Source organism: Podarcis tiliguerta, assembly GCF_965153285.1.
Source record: "Podarcis tiliguerta genome assembly, chromosome: 1".
Lineage (NCBI taxonomy): Eukaryota > Metazoa > Chordata > Lepidosauria > Squamata > Lacertidae > Podarcis > Podarcis tiliguerta.
In genome coordinates this window covers 65,357,789-65,373,637 of record NC_139534.1, presented here as the reverse complement: position 1 = coordinate 65,373,637, position 15,849 = coordinate 65,357,789, and the positions used below count along the sequence as shown (strand labels likewise).

The 15,849-nt window shown below is 39.3% G+C and overlaps 1 protein-coding gene across 2 annotated transcripts in view; it reads right to left on the bottom strand.

The window, feature by feature from the left end:
* SOX6 (SRY-box transcription factor 6) overlaps nucleotides 1-15,849 on the bottom strand; it is a 438,207-nt gene that overhangs the window by 416,140 nt on the left and 6,218 nt on the right. For both annotated transcript variants that reach the window (XM_083403078.1, XM_083403070.1), the window contains exons 2-3: nucleotides 11,955-11,994; nucleotides 9,394-9,444 (exon numbers count right to left, since the gene is read on the bottom strand). The gene's annotated coding sequence lies outside the window, so the exon portion shown is untranslated. The remainder of the gene's footprint in view (nucleotides 1-9,393; nucleotides 9,445-11,954; nucleotides 11,995-15,849) is intronic.

Below are 15,849 nucleotides of genomic sequence, written 5' to 3'. Positions count from 1 at the left end.
CGTCAAATACCAGGGGGAGTTTATGTTGAGCAGAAATACTTAGAGAGGAATGCCCAGAGGTTGTGTCTGCAGTACAGGAAGTTGTTTGTGGATAAGTTGACTCCACCACCACCTGTAGGCAAAGCCTCTTATCACCTGCCTGACAGAACATTCTCATTTGGAGACAATTCACTTTTCTTCTATTCAACAGACAACCTATTTACTTGGAGATTAGTCAAGTATCTTCTTTTTTAAATAGTTGTTCCCATTTCTCTGCTATCTGAGCAACAAGTGGTACATCAGGTTGGTGGGTACCTCAATGCTAAGGAAACTAAAAATAGCTAACAGTTAAAAGAAAAGTGAGAGTTGGGATAGCTAACGTGGTGAACAAGGAAGGTGCTGTTTCAGAAAATACAAAACAAAATTTGTGCTCTTTTATCCAGCCATCACTAGCTAGATCTTTCTGGATACGTCTGTAGAAGAAAATCTGACCTCACTATTTTGAAAACTTTCTTTTGAACATTTCTTTAAAAAAATAAAATAGTAGTACAAGTCCTTGACAGCTCTCAAATATGAAACTTGAGAACTCCTATCCATTGCCTACTCAGAAGTAAGTCCAGCTGGGTTCCAGGGGGCTTACAGGTATGCTAGCTCAGATTTTCATATTCTCTAATCATCTCTAGTTATGCATGGCTACCAGTGTATCCAGAGCTTCTAAAGAAGTTTTGTGTCTCTCTGCCAAAATAGGATAATGTTGTACCTGCAAAGAAAGTCCTTCTGAGTACACAAGCATAGGATTGGGCTGCAAAGTAGAAGTTAAGGAAGCTCTGCAGTAGGGCAGCAAAGGCCCTGAGCAACCATAATTCCTTACTGCAGCCAAGCCAGCTAATTGATGATTACTCTAGTGTACATTATAATGTCCCTGATTTCTGAGTCTTTCCTTATATTAAAAAAAGTGCCTGCGCAGAAGGAAAAACATTTCTCCCAAAGCAGATGTGAAAATCTTAAGTGCTTATCGCCTCCAGGAATACTGAATCACAGGCTGCTGTCTGCAAGCCTGGGAAATCAATGACACAATTTCCATTGATTGGTGTAGATCTGGACTGCTGGCAAAGGGCATTCCTTATTTGTTTATGGGGTCAGCCAAGTTTAGCTTGTTATGGCCTGTGGTCACACAAATAAAATTATTACTTTGCCCCAGTTCAGTAGTCAAATTGTGAAGTCTCTAAGACTCCTAAATCAATTGGTACTGTACCTGTGTAGAGACAGTGTTTGTTTCATTCCTTAAGCTATAGCTGCATCTACATATAGATGACATATAGATGATTCATAGAAAGCACTAGTGATGTCAAGAGCAGGATAAAGCTAAATTAAGCTAGCTGCCTTTCATTTCACACACATCTATGGGGCAAATCAGTGTGCGAGGGCTTAAAACACAACCCGCTGGAAAGTTTGTCTGCACAAGCCCCATTTAAACAAATAAAAGGAGCACAAGAACATCTGTGCTCTAGCCAAATTCCCATGCTTTCGAGAGTAGTCTAAGTCACTTGTGTGTGGATGCCTGAATGGGAAAACATTATCAGAAGTGATGGATTTATATAAACTTTCTATATGCTGGTTGGATGTGCATATATTATACTTGCATATTGATCCCACTTTGCCCACATTCAATAATAATGTTTATATTTATAATTATAAATTTATGTATTAATATTTTTAGTATTATTACCTTAAAAGAAAAATGTACTATATAACATAGTACTTAATAGCTAGCAGTTATATTCTTAGAACCAATGTTTTCCCCATTAAAAGCCGGTAAATGCTTGGATGAAGCTTCCAAGTAGATGTCTCTAGAAGCAAGATATCAAATCAATTAGATTGTTTGAAAGCTGCATAGAGAAGGGAAAAAGGCAAGTAAGAGAGTTTATGGAGTCAGAGAATAATAGTAACAGTGGCATGCTTTAGTGTAAAGGATTAAACATTGTAATTAGGAATATCACCCAGTCAAGGTAGCAGTTAAAATTAGTAAAATGCTTAGCTAACATCTGTTCTAAAATGTAAATTAAGTAGATTTTGGTCAAAGGAAGGGCTCTCATTCTCCTCTCTATTTAATAATGCTTTATTGTATTAGAGGTGGTTCTAAATGAATTCAGTTTTCAGCTTAAATGTGATAATTCTTTTAACTTTTACTTATGCTTAACTTTTTGAAAGTTGTGGAAGTACAAACAGCAAATGGACTTGCTGCGAGAAAGGTTTGAAGGAATTGGACAACATTGTTGATTTCTGTATCTGAATAATTAGCAAATGAACCTAAGAATTATCCATTAACATTTAAAAGTGCTCATTAGCACATTACAAATGAAGAATATATTTTATTGCAACAGCAAAACATTCTTAAATAGAATTTTCAAATATTATCGGGGTTTAATTACAGATTAACTTGAACGAAGTCATTTTACAGGTAGCGTCTTCCAGTGTTTCTATCAACAGCTCTTGAAAGACAGGGGCATTTTTATTTGCACAGTAAACACACAGCCTTTACAACGAGGGACTTTACATTCTAATGCGATATGAAATGTTAAGGCTTCTTAGATTTATGATACCATGGAAATTAATACACAAATGCATTAAGCAGCGTTATGTAATTTTACCCTATGGACTACATTGACAATAATCAGTTCCCTTGAAAGCATTACATCAGGAGGTAGTAATGGGATTCTAGCTCCAGTATTACAGCCTTTGCCAACCTGGTGCCCTCCAGATGTTTTAGACTACAGCTCTTGAGCCTCAGGCAGCCTTGGCACAGAGTTGCGTCCAAAATCCCTGGAGGGCACCAGACTGGCAATGACTGCTGTAAGCAAATCACAGCAATATTATGTTTTGCAATACTGTTGTTCATGTACTTTCTTTCCTTCTTCATTAAATTATTTTTTTTTTGTAATAAAAAGTCAACATTTACATAAAAGCAATAATTCCAAGGCAGAGGGAAAAAACAAACAAAAATATAATCTGCCTGTTGTCATTGCCTTTTAAAGTTCTAATTCTGAGGCACCTCTTTCTGTTAAGATGCAGCTGGGTGGATTTATATTTTAAGGAGTCTGAAATTAAAATAAATACACTGAGTAAATGTTTAATTGACTGACTGTAAGTGAAGAAAATGATTTAAAGCTGAGCAAACCATATATTTGTGAGATACCCCCCCCCCCCAATATGAGTAGAGGAGCAAAAGGAGAAGATTTAAATGTGGCAAATCTAGAGTAAGGGTAATAGTTTTTTAAAGGTAGAACATATTTTGGGAAGAGATTGCCTTTCCACCCACTTCTATAATGCAGCTACTGTGTATTGTAAACAGTACCTGAAGCAAATCTTTGCCAGGCAGACTGCACCAGCATTGATTCTGAGGATAGGGTTGAAGGGGAAAAACAAATGGGATTTTAAAATTTTTAAATGGAAAAAATATTTAAAAACAAAACACTATGACGCTGCAAGAAGATATTTTTTACTGTGCTTCTTGCTAGATAAATAACTAAAGAAGCATTGTTGCAATTTTTAATCCCCGCTTTTTTGTAAAATGTCTGTTTCATTTATGAGCTTCCTACAGCTAGCTATCATTCACCAGCTCCTGGGAAGAGTCATTTACAGAGAATTTTGAAAGTCTTCATATTTTTATTAGCACTTCATTGAAGTTTTCCTCAAAAAGATAGAAGCAACCCTCAAAAGCATTTGGGGGGCAAGCATCAAAATATAAAAGAAACTGCATTTTATAGCTCCCAGGAAATATGTAAAATTCTGCATTCACTGTGACTCATTCATATCACTGCAAAATGGGTTGTTATGTTTAGAAATCTAAAATGTTAAATTGTCGATTAATAAATGTGAGCCAACATTTATTTATTTTACAAAGGTGGGGGGGGGGGACAGTCTGAAGGACCTGCTCTAGAAAAGGGAGAGTGGTGAGAATCTAGCGCTTTTCTTACAGGATTAAGAAGCGCTGCAAAAGAAGCATTTAAGCCTCTAATTTTTCCTGACAATTAACAATGAAAAGCAGATGTTTACAAAGCTGTTTTATATGCTGGTTTATAAGATGCTAAAAGATGGTTTGTGGATGTTGAAAAGGAAGAGCCGGATAACTGCTTGTCTGGTGTATTTTTAAAAGCATTTTCATTGGCTCAGTTATTGTTAATAATGAAAGAAACACTTTGTGCTACATGGCTGAGACTAAACTGCCATCATAAAGTCCTCAAAAACACACACACACACATATGCACACACAACCAAGCAACTCTTAAGATGTAATTTACAAAGATAATAATAACACAGAATGATTTCACTTCTCTGAATGCTCCACATTTGCATACCAGGATTGTGTACAATGCACTCATAAATGCACATTCATAATGACAAGGACTTCTTAGCAAGGCAAACTGCAGGCTGAGCTCTGCACGTTAAAAACAATATGAGAGTGTCATGTTTCTCTTTCTGACATGGACAGGGGGAGCGTTGTGGGGGTAGGAACAGCTTGTGCCTGGATCCCAGGTGCTGGCTGCTTACACAAATGAAGCTCACATTCAGATCCACACCTTTGCTGTGCACGATCATCTAAATGATAATATTGCCTTATATAGGGCAGAGCAAAGCAATTATGCTGGTAGTTATTTTACTCAGTGTCATTTGCAGAGAGTGCGGGTGGAGGCAGGATGGAAAATCAATGTTCACCTTAACTGTTATTTTCAAATAACTGTTGTTGTCAGATCTGTAGTACTTTTCATAGTAAGAAGTGTCTTCAAATTTACTGAGCCTCAGTGAGGCCACTTGAAGCCATCAGATTCCTACATATGTGGGAATCGACACACAGACTATGAGGTGGGTTTATAACCCTGAGTACAACATAGGGCAAATACACATTATGATCTAAAATACTCCACATGAATATCCACATGTTAAGAAGCAATTTCTCAACATGGAGAGAAAGCACAGGAGCTTTGAGGCTCATGACTGATAAGAGATTTTGAGCTGGGTCTCCTGTCTATCTGCCCATTCGTCTACACTTCATCCTTTTTCAACAGGTCTTACCTAGGAAGCTTCCCTATACTGCAACAGATCACTGAACTATCTAGTTTAGTACTGTCTACACTGACTGGCAGCAACGCTGTGGAGTTTCAATCAGGAGTCCTATCTAGACATGCCAAGGACTGAACCTGGGACTTTCAGCATACAAAGCATGTACTCTACCACAGAGTTATAGTCCTGCCCCTAAAGTGGCATGACTGGGTTTCAAGAAGTATGAAATGGTCTCTGTCGGGAGGTTGTGGACTCTCCTCCCTTGGAGGTTTTTAAGCAGAGGTCGAATGGCCATCTGTCATGGATGTTTTAGCTGAGATTCCTGCATTGCAGGGGGTTGGACTACATGATCCTTGGGATCCCTTCCAACTGTACCATTCTATGAGTCTATGATTCTATAAGTATGCTTTCTACTTTTGCATTCTGCCATGCAAGCAGATGCAACCCACATCTGAATACATTTATGACAAACATATACGTGTAAATTTGGAATTGCTTAAAGAAGTGAAGGTCCAAAGGGGTAGAAATATTTTGAGGCTAGATGTTTCATATTATTAGCTCAATGCAGATATACCTTACTAATACACAGCACTGTATACTGTTCATACACTATTTGTATATTGGATACACATGTGAACCAGCCTCATATTATTTCCACACACAAAAGCTGAGGATGGAAAGAAAGAGCCTTCCTCCCTGGCTCCCCAGTGCCTATTAGCTGGCCCTGACCCTGCTTCTACTTCACCCACAGAGAGAAAGAGAGAATAAGCTTGCCTTCAAAAGAAGGAGATGCTCCTTTCAGTCACTATCAGAACTCCCCAAACATGTAGATCGCTGTTCCCATATACAGATGGAGAAGGATAGCTGAGACAATAACTGGAATTAGAGCCCACAATGAAACCACAACAGAGCTAGAGCTGGGGCAGGGGCAGGCACAAAAGAGTCTGTGGCAGTAAAATCCCTAAACCACATAGGGACACAGGAGCTCAGGCAAGGCAATCTCAGCCCCAGGAAGCCCAGGTGGAGGTACTTGCAGGTACTGGGTGGGAACAACTTTCCTTGCTTTCTACCTCCCACCTCAATAATATAGCACCTAGAAATATACTTGTAGAGAACTACAGCTCAGCTGGGTCTACACATTTCCCTCAACCATGTTTTGGGAACAGCAGAAAAAACTTAACCGTGCAATCCAAATGGATATTGCCTTTTGCAATCTCATTGTTCCTGTACACAATAAAATATGGGTAGCCCAGTAGTGTAAGGAGTGGTTTTGGCTCCTTTGAAGTCTATGAATGAGCAAAGGAGACAGAAGCAGAGTCAGGAAATATACATAGGTGCTTTTGGGCAGCTACAGAGGGGTCTGAAGCTGCTAGTTGGGAAAGACAAAGATGTAGGGAAATGGCAGCCTGTCTGGAATCCAGTAGTTGAGTGGACTGCTTCATGTCACTCCATGGTAAGCCCACCTTCCTGGGGTAAAAGGTAAAATCCCCAAAAAAGGTCAACAACTTCAGTTCTAAAAAAAAGGTCAACAACTAGGGTCGGCCCTCACCCATGTTCACTTCATCAAATCGGGCCCTCTTTGATTGGCACCCCTGCTGTACAACATGAATGGGGGGAATCCCATTTTATCCTCACAACAAACTTACGAGGTAAGCTGGGCTGAGTTAGTGACTTGCTAAGGACTACCCATTGTGCAAAAGGCTCACCCTCAGTCTTTAGCTACTATATCACAACTGATTCTCATTCAATCTGATAAACTACACTGAATGCCTGGTTTTTGGAGTTGTGGAAGTAGCAACAGGGGAGGTAAAAACCTGGTGGGAAAAAAACTGCCTAAAACCTGCCATCTGCCTAAGACAGACTAGAATACAGGAGAAGCTAGTCTCGTGTCCTTAGGGAGGAGTTTCCACAATCAGGACACTGCCACTGAAAAGGCCCTGTCCTATATATCCCCTCTAACTGCACCTGCCTTGGTGGGCAGGGCCTCAGAAGATGATTGCAATCAATAGACAGAAAAAGGTGGCTCCTCAAATACCCTGGTCCCAAACCAGAAGATTATCCAATTTTATCTGTGAGGTGGGCTTGTCTGGGATATAGAGAGTGGGCCACCCAGTGAAATTTATGGCCAGACAAAGGTTTGAAGCTGCATCATCCCAATCTAAGTCTCCATTCAATCCACAATGACTTAGTTAAAACAGTATACTTTCACTTCTTTAAATCTTGCTAGGAATTTATGAGGTGAATCGTTAAAAAAAAAGTAGCAATGCTATTTATTTCAAGATCTGTCCAGTTTATGGGCTGATCCTCTTGCATTGTAGTGCATGAGGGAAAGGAGCAAGCAGAGTCAGAAGAGGAATCCATGCCACCACAAAGGCAAGGGATGTCGTCTCTCTCTGGCAACAGGGTCCAGTTGGGCACACTTTCCATTGCTGTTGCTGCAGCATAAAAAAAAAACCCCAGGCAGGCAGAGATTTTGTGGAATGTGCCTTGGAATATAAAGAAGTTTCAGATAATTAAGATGCAAATAATTGTTTTTCTACATTACTCAATTTAATGACTTGGGCATAGCAAGCAAAACAGATCCAGCCTTGCCAATTTTCTCTTTATAGCCTCATCCTTAAAGAGGCTTTTCTGGTCTAGCCTTGAGGCTGTTTATTTGTTTCTTTCTTAGAAATATATCCCATCTATAGCCCACTTACACTTTTTTTCCAAGGAGAGGATCTAACACTTTTCAAAAGCCTTTTCATGGAGATTTTGAGTTTTTCTTCTTTCCTTGGTCAAAAATAATAGATGTGCATCATTTTGATTTGAAGAGAGGTTTGATTTTTGCAAACACTATTTAAGAGATTCTGCTGTTGATATTTTCACATTAATATACATTATTTATCTCTGCAGGGTGGTGAAAATGAGGGAGTTGCACGGGCTTAGGTGGCAGGAAGTGGGATTCTCTGTAATCATCAGCAGCAGGGGACTCCTTTGAGGCTGCATTGTGAGTTTCAGTTAAGATTCCAGCAGAAACAAAATAATTGTGTGTTGAGTAGTGTGCGGCTGGGAACTAATACATGAGTAATCTCTTTCAGTTTTTAATTTCCAGTTCAAAATGTCGCAAGAACTCAGTAGGGGCACTGATCAGTTTCCTCTGAGGCCTGAGCCCCTACAGGTGTTTTCAATGCTAGGATTTAACTCTGTAACACCTAATATAGGAAAATAAAAAAAAATTCCCTGAGCAGGACTAGAGTGCGTTTTTCTAACCATCAAGCAGCCACTTCTTACACATCAGGGATTAGGGAGAAGGGCTACATCAGAGGGTGTGTTTCCAAGCAAATATGCACCCCAGTGGTATCTCTTCTTCTTGAAACAAGTATTGAGTTCTCTGTTATTCACATTTCACTTCACTTAAGCCTAAGTCACCTATTCTTAGCAAAGCAATATATGGCCCTGTTTGCTAAAATTCATTTTGAGGAATTAACTAGATTTTCAAGCACCAGTGCTAGACAAAGTAAACAGTTCTATATGTAGTCACTGGAATATTACCAAACTGCAGTTAAATATCTGGCACCATTTCATTTTAGGTTTTATATGGAAACCTCAAAAATAATGTTTTTCCCCCTGATGTTTTCATTGCTGCGTGAAAGTTCTTTTTGGGGGAGACAGACTCTGCAAGCCTTAAATTCCCTATTAAAGTACTAGAAGAAAGAAAAATGTGTGATGGAGTAAAATGCAGTGAACAGGCAGGGATACCATTTCAGATTTCAATGAGAGGAAGCAAGATCCAGAAAATTCCAAAACCTATTGGATTCACTTAAGGTGAAACTATAGGGGGAAACTAATGTTTTATTAACTTATTTTGTTTGTTTGTTCTACTTATATCCTACCCTTCCATCCAAGGTTCCCAGGGCAGCAAAAAAAGAAAAGAAAAGAAAAGAAAAAGTCAATTAAAATGCAACACACTGGCACAATTCAAAATCATAAAATCATGATAGCCAAATCAACCTTATTCACATAGTCAATCTTTTCCCCTCGAAAGGACATTTCATTTATAACCAGGGCCCTTCAGTGTGGAAAGCTGCTATTTAGCAAGAGTTATATGAGCTTCAGAGCAATAATCCTATGTGGTCTGAAACATGGAGTGGGAGTTCCACCTATGTGGTGCACTTGGGTTCAGGAACCATAACATGAACATCAATTTACAGGTTATAAACCTGTCCTCTGAAATGTAGCATAGTGACTAAGGCTGCATTCCTGTGAGCACCTACCTGGGAGGAAATCTCAGTGAGGAAAGTAGGAGTTACTTCAGAGAAAAGGTTCAAGAAACTGAGATACAAATCAAGAAATGCCAATTTTTTATCTTACCTTTGTCACAGGCAAGCCATTCCCTCTTAGTTTCAGAGTCAATCTGTTCATCTATAATATGGGAATGATAATACCTTAAGTTAGATGTAAGGATGACAACACACAACAATATATTTGAACAACTGTAAACACTTGAAAGTGCTTTAGGAATGCTACCCATTTTTATTCTTTCCCCAACTTGTGGCTAGACTACAGTTACCTGGTATAAAAAGTCACCCTTAGTATTTCTGAAAGTTGAAAACAACTTTCTTTTTAAAGTTACAGCTTTGTAGTCAAAATATAAAATATAAATAGGCGATTTTACAATAGGTGATTCTGAAGAAGTGTGCATGCACACGAAAGCTCATACCAATAACAAACTTAGTTGGTCTCTAAGGTGCTACTGGAAGGAATTTCTTAAATGATTTTACAGTGTTACTTGTAAAAGGGTCAGGCAGACTAACCCACCTTGGGGACAAGGGGCTGAATCTGCTCTGTGTGTGCTACTGCCACTGAAAGCAAATGGCACCCTAGTCCTGGCAACAAGAGTGAGCAGCAAAATGAAGGAATGGAGACAGTGATGGTGAAGAGGCAGAGACCTGGTGGCCTAACTGCAGAGGTTGGGTGGGCCTCTTGTAGCACATACCCCATCTAACAAGGATTGTCATTTTAGGGCAAAATGTAAAGTAATAGTACTATTTAGGACAGCATATTTTTGATGGTCTCTCCACAGCCTCTACTTTTCATAAGGTCAAGATGCCAACTTTGGCCAGCCACCAATCCTAAGCCATCAATTGTGTTATACTTGTGTTAGACCCACCCCTGGGTGGAAATCAGTCAAATGTCCAAGAAAATCTGGACATATGGCAGCCCATGTTGGCAGTGCCGGTTTTTCTGTCCAGATTTTTAGTTTGAAATATGGCAAAACTACTATAAGCATTTTTTTTCCCTAGTGTTTAAAATACCGTATATAGAATTTGTACCTGTCAATAATTCAGAAAGGAAGAATTTGACACAAAAGGATGCATGCTAAAAGGAGGTGAAAACAGAACTTTATGAAATGGGCTTAGTTTGTCAAGATGACTGCAGTAAAAACAAGAATCAGAAGATAATAACATATTCCCATATATACCAGAAAAAATGCATCAGCAGTAGCAGAAGAGAAATAAAGATAAAGGTAAAGGACCCCAGGATGGTTAAGTCCAGTCAAAGGCAACTATGGGGTGTGGCACTCATCTCGCTTCAGGCTGAGGGAGCTGGTGTTTATCCATAAACAGCTTTCCAGGTCATGTGGCCTGCATGACCAAACCGCTTCTGGCGGAACGGAACACCATGACAAATGCCAGAGTGCACAGAAACAGTGTTTACCTTCCTGCCATTTACCTATTTATCTACTTGCACTGGATGTTTACAGGAATATTGGATGACACTGCATTGAAGCAAGTGTTATCACACACTTCCAGCACATTTCTCCATAACTTTTTCTTATCACAAAATGTCTGATCTTTTGGGGAAGTGGGTTTGATGCACAAGACCTCCTAATCAATTATAAGTGTGAAACCTGAACTCACAGGTATGTGATTGAAACCTTCCTGAAAATAGTGGAAACTGGAAGCACTCTCAGTTTCTAGACATGCTCCTCTTCCCTTATCTTCTTCCTATCTGTCTGAGGATGCAACGTTCCTCACTGCTCCAATCCCAATTAGGCTGAACTATGTATTGCATTTTTTATATGTTTAAAATATATGTGCTGCACAAAAGACACATGTTGCTATAGAAGGACATTGCAGGTATGTGAATTCACAATAAAAGATGTTCTTGCATAGATGTTCTTTGCAACCAAGTTGCAAAGAAACTTGTACTTACATTGCAAGAAAATATGTGTTATCCATGCCAGTGCTAGAGGCTGGCTAAACTGGCCAAATGTCAGGGTGCAGAAGCCGACAGAAATAGGAGCTACTGAGCCAATTGTACCACCATTTTAACTAGGTTTGCCTGACCAAAAAATGTAAAGCAGTGTGCATTTAACTCACACTGTTTTTGCTTACTTGGCAAAATGAGAACACCCTATACCTTCTACCACTGGAGCAGAGATGGAAGATGGTGGTAAAGGCGTTATCTCACTTTCCACTGGGCATCGAGGGAATGTCCAGGACACTATGAGACATGGCTTTGAAAACCACACCTTATAGGTCAATATAAATTTAAAAAATTAAATATAAACCCAATATTAAAATAAATATTTAAGAACAAAGCAATCCAAAATGGACAAGGGAGAGTGAATCTGTATTGGCAGAGCTGCTGGTGTAATGGAATGGGATGGTTGGCTGAATAAATTTTGCTGCCTGAGGTAGGTAACCTCTGTTCCAAGTATTCAAAGCAACTGGATGGGTAGTTAAGTTTTAATTCAGCAGTGGTGATGAAACAGCACATTTGAGGGCAACAAGTTAATTTAGGGTGTGCACATCTGGCCAGATAGCACACACATTTCTGTTATCTGACACCATACCAAAATGGCTTTCCAAAATGGCTCAGAGAGGGTTTGGAAGACCATACATCTCTCTCTGAGGATGAACACCCACCTTCATCCACAGAGCAGGAGATCCTCAAAATTCAATGGACCTAAAGGGCCCAGGGGATTGTGCCATTAAAAAAGGAAGTAACATTACAATGAAGCAATCTAAACAACATAACAAAGAATAAGAATCTAAAACAATTTTAAAGATTTGAAAATAGCTGGTGTAAAAGACTTAATAGCAGTCTGTTAAAACAGAAAGGTTTTTTAAACATGCCTCACACGAACAATAAAGGATCCTAGTGGACCTCTACAGGAAGGGTTTCCGATAATTCTGGCTGCACCACTGAAAAGACCATGTCTTTTGCAGATACTCATAAGTTGGATCACTTCATGGTGAAGGTGAGCCTCATTGGTGATCTTAATTGATCACCAGGCTGTATTTTATACTAACTGCAGTTTTCAAACTATTTTTCAAAGGCAACTCATTGCAGTTGCCTACCCTGGAAGTAACCCGAGGAGATTCCAGGTTAGCTATTTATGGAACACTCATGCTGATCTTTGCACAAAACTTGCACAGAAGTTATACAACATCTCCTATTTATTGAGCATTCATTCAGATATGTTCGTGCAGAGGTTATATGACATTGCCAGCTAGTGGTTGCTATCCCACACTGCTATCCAATGGAATTTTCTATCACTTTTCTCATCAGACATTTTGTGGTTAGAAAAGAGACAGAAGTGTGGGGTAACAACCAAGTTTTGTGTGAACAATGAGGCAGTCTGTAAGCGTCCTTAGGAATGAACAATTACTGTATTACAGATTTGTCTTCTCTAAGAAAAATGGAACACTGCAGAGAATTCAAGGGAAGAAAGAAAACTTATTAAGACTGAAAGCTCATCTTTTTCATGCTCCCCCCCATCTTGCTGTTTGTCCCCCAGTGTCTATGTCCATTTTCTGTATCTTCTCCTTTATCTGAGATTTCCAGTTTAGAAACAGGAATCTCACTAACCTGTTCTCTGAACAGAGGAGCAGAATGAACAATTGTCCTTCTTTAACTACTGAGAACTGGAAAAGAAGCAATGCCATTTTAGGTGTTGGGATATTGTATGCTTTAAACACAAATGGAACATGTTTATGAATTATTAAAAGATAGTATGAGCATTTTGAATTAAGCTTGGAAGTGAACAGAGTTGTTGTATTTTTAAAATGTCTGCTGCGATCCTGCCTCCTGGTCTCTGTTAACTGTCTTGCAGTTAACTATAGCTTTTGGACTGTCCATTGAACAAAACATTATCTGTTGCAGCATGTATTATATATACCAGGGGTCAGCAACCTTTTTCAGCTGTGGGCCGGTCCACCGTCCCTCAAACCATGTGGTGGGCTAGACTATATTTTGAAGGGGGAAAATGAATGAATTCTTATGCACCACAAATAACCCAGAGACGCATTTTAAATAAAAGCGCACATTCTACTCATGTACAAACACGCTGATTCCCGGACTGTCCGTGGGCTAGACTGAGAAGGCGATTGGGCCGCATCCGGCCCCTGCGCCTTAGGTTGCCTACCCCTGATATATACAAACTGTATATATATAATTCATAAACTTGACGTCTACTTAAAAACACATCTTCTTTTTCCTTAGCTAATTACATAGGAAGAGAACCTTGTTAAGTTGTGGGTGAACATATCAGACAACACAGCAATTCTTCAGACAGCTCTTGTTTATTCACAGGCCAGAACAGAACTGAACTGAAGGGTTCAGCCAACCTGCTTATATAGAGCTCAGCTACAAAGCAACAGTAACAACTTTCTGTAACTATCCAATCACTGAATGTCACTTTCAATTCCTTATTTTCATATGCGGACCTGAGTGAAAACTATCTACAGTATCCCCCTGCTAGCCCAGGGTGAGAACTTCAGTACATAACATACCTTATTCTTTTTGTGAAAGCAGCACCTAGGAAGGGGAGGTTTGTTTCTTTACTCTCCCACTTAGACTGGAATGGAGATTGCCCCTTGCCATGGGCTAGGAACCTTAGTAGAAAAGGTCCCCTGTTGACACCAGTTGAGTCTCCCTCCGTGCCCCCCACCACAAGGTTCAAAGCCCCACAGGTAATCTCCAATTTGATCTTAGTGGAGAACCAAAAAGATAATCCTCTCCATCCCTGTGTGCTGCTTTCCCAGTGAGAACTGGGCTCTCGCACTGTTGGTGTGTTTAGAAAAGCAAGATATGTAGCTGCCTGCTACCTGTTAAGTGCTCACCTAGTTTGGCCCTCTTTTCCAGATAGCCCTTACATCAGAAGTAAAGCAAGCGGCCTCCAGGAAGAGAGTGGCAACAGTGCTTCCACCTGGGAGTCTTCTTTGGCACCCACTTTACTATGTGGTACTAAGTGAAGACCTTCCAGTTTTCCCAAGATATTATATCTTTTCACTTGTAAATCTGCTGAATCTTTCAAAATATTTTAAACTGTTGTTAGTTTATTGGATTAGAAATTGTTTTATGTTGTGCTGTAGTTTTATGTCTGCTGTTTTAGATGTTTTGTATGTATAACATTTTTATTTTTATGTAAGCTGCTCTAGGTATTGAAGGGTGGGGTAAAAATATTGTGAATTAATTAATAAGAATGTTGGACTGTCTCATTTTCCAAAATAACATCAAAGGAGCACGTAATTACAATGTAGTTTCTTTGATTGAAAACTGCCATGGTTTGGAAACTTCAGAGTTTCCCCAACAAAGTCCTCAACAAAGATGGCATTTCAGCTGAAATTAAGTTGAGCAGCACCACATTTAACTTGAAATAAATTAAGCTCATTTTCTCCCATTTAGTTTTTGGGTCTATACATTAAGGTACAGTTAATTTTAGATGCAAAACTTTGTACGCTGTGCAAATCATGCCTAGATGTCAAAGTAAAGTAACAACCCTAATGAGCAACGTTAAAAAAGGCAGGACCCATTAGTTAAAAGACACATGGAAACAGCCAAAGATGACAAACATGCATAAAATTCAAAACATGATGGAAAAGAGAACAGGCAACTGAACCACATAAATCAGTGTTTTGAATTTTATTTCTCTGTGGGTATAATTGTACCTTAGTTTCTTATAATGATTTATTGAGGTAAATATTCTGTATGGTTTAACAGCTACAGCTTCAAAGTGTCAGCCACACAGTCTCCCTTATTCATGAGGCAGCTGAGGACTGGGGTTGTGAATTAGCTTCTGTATTCTGGGACTTGGCAAAGTTTGTTTTTTAAGGTTCTTATAAAGGATTCATATTGATGCAGCTATTCAAATGTTAAAAACACTGTGCTGTAATGGATGAAATAGAAAACCTTTACTGTAATTCCTGAGGAAAAAAAGTAAATAAATGGAAATAAACCATGCAGAATTGCCTTCAGCAAAAATAGAGCAGTGCCCTGAAGTTGTTTTTGTATCGTGTGTGTGTGCGCACACACACACTCATATGGGAAGACAAAAAAAGCACGCTATCATTTCTTGAAGAGAAGAATAAAACAAAATTAAATTAAATCAGGAGAAAAAAACCGGAACAAAGATTTTAAAGTGTGACATTTGTTGTTGCTGGATGCCAAGCCACACTTTCTAGTGCTCTCTGATCAGAATGAACCAGCCATTAACTAATAAAAGAGTCATAGTCCATGAAAGTTGTGATGGCATTTTAACAGCTCTTCATCTATTATTTAAAAAAGTCTAATCTGCAAAATACAGTTCCTTTTCTGTTTATCGTCTTAGGGCAATGATGGCAGAAATTAGATGTGTTCCCATGGTGTGGAAAGCCACCTTGTGGTCCATGCCAAGATATTCAGCAGGAAGCCTTATTATTGCCAAGGAACACGTGTGCCTCGGATACCAAAGATCGACATGTGCTGATGTTTCAACATTCCTGGAGAGAAATCCAACCCCCTCGGTGCCTATACTAGGCTCCCTGGCATGCCAGCACC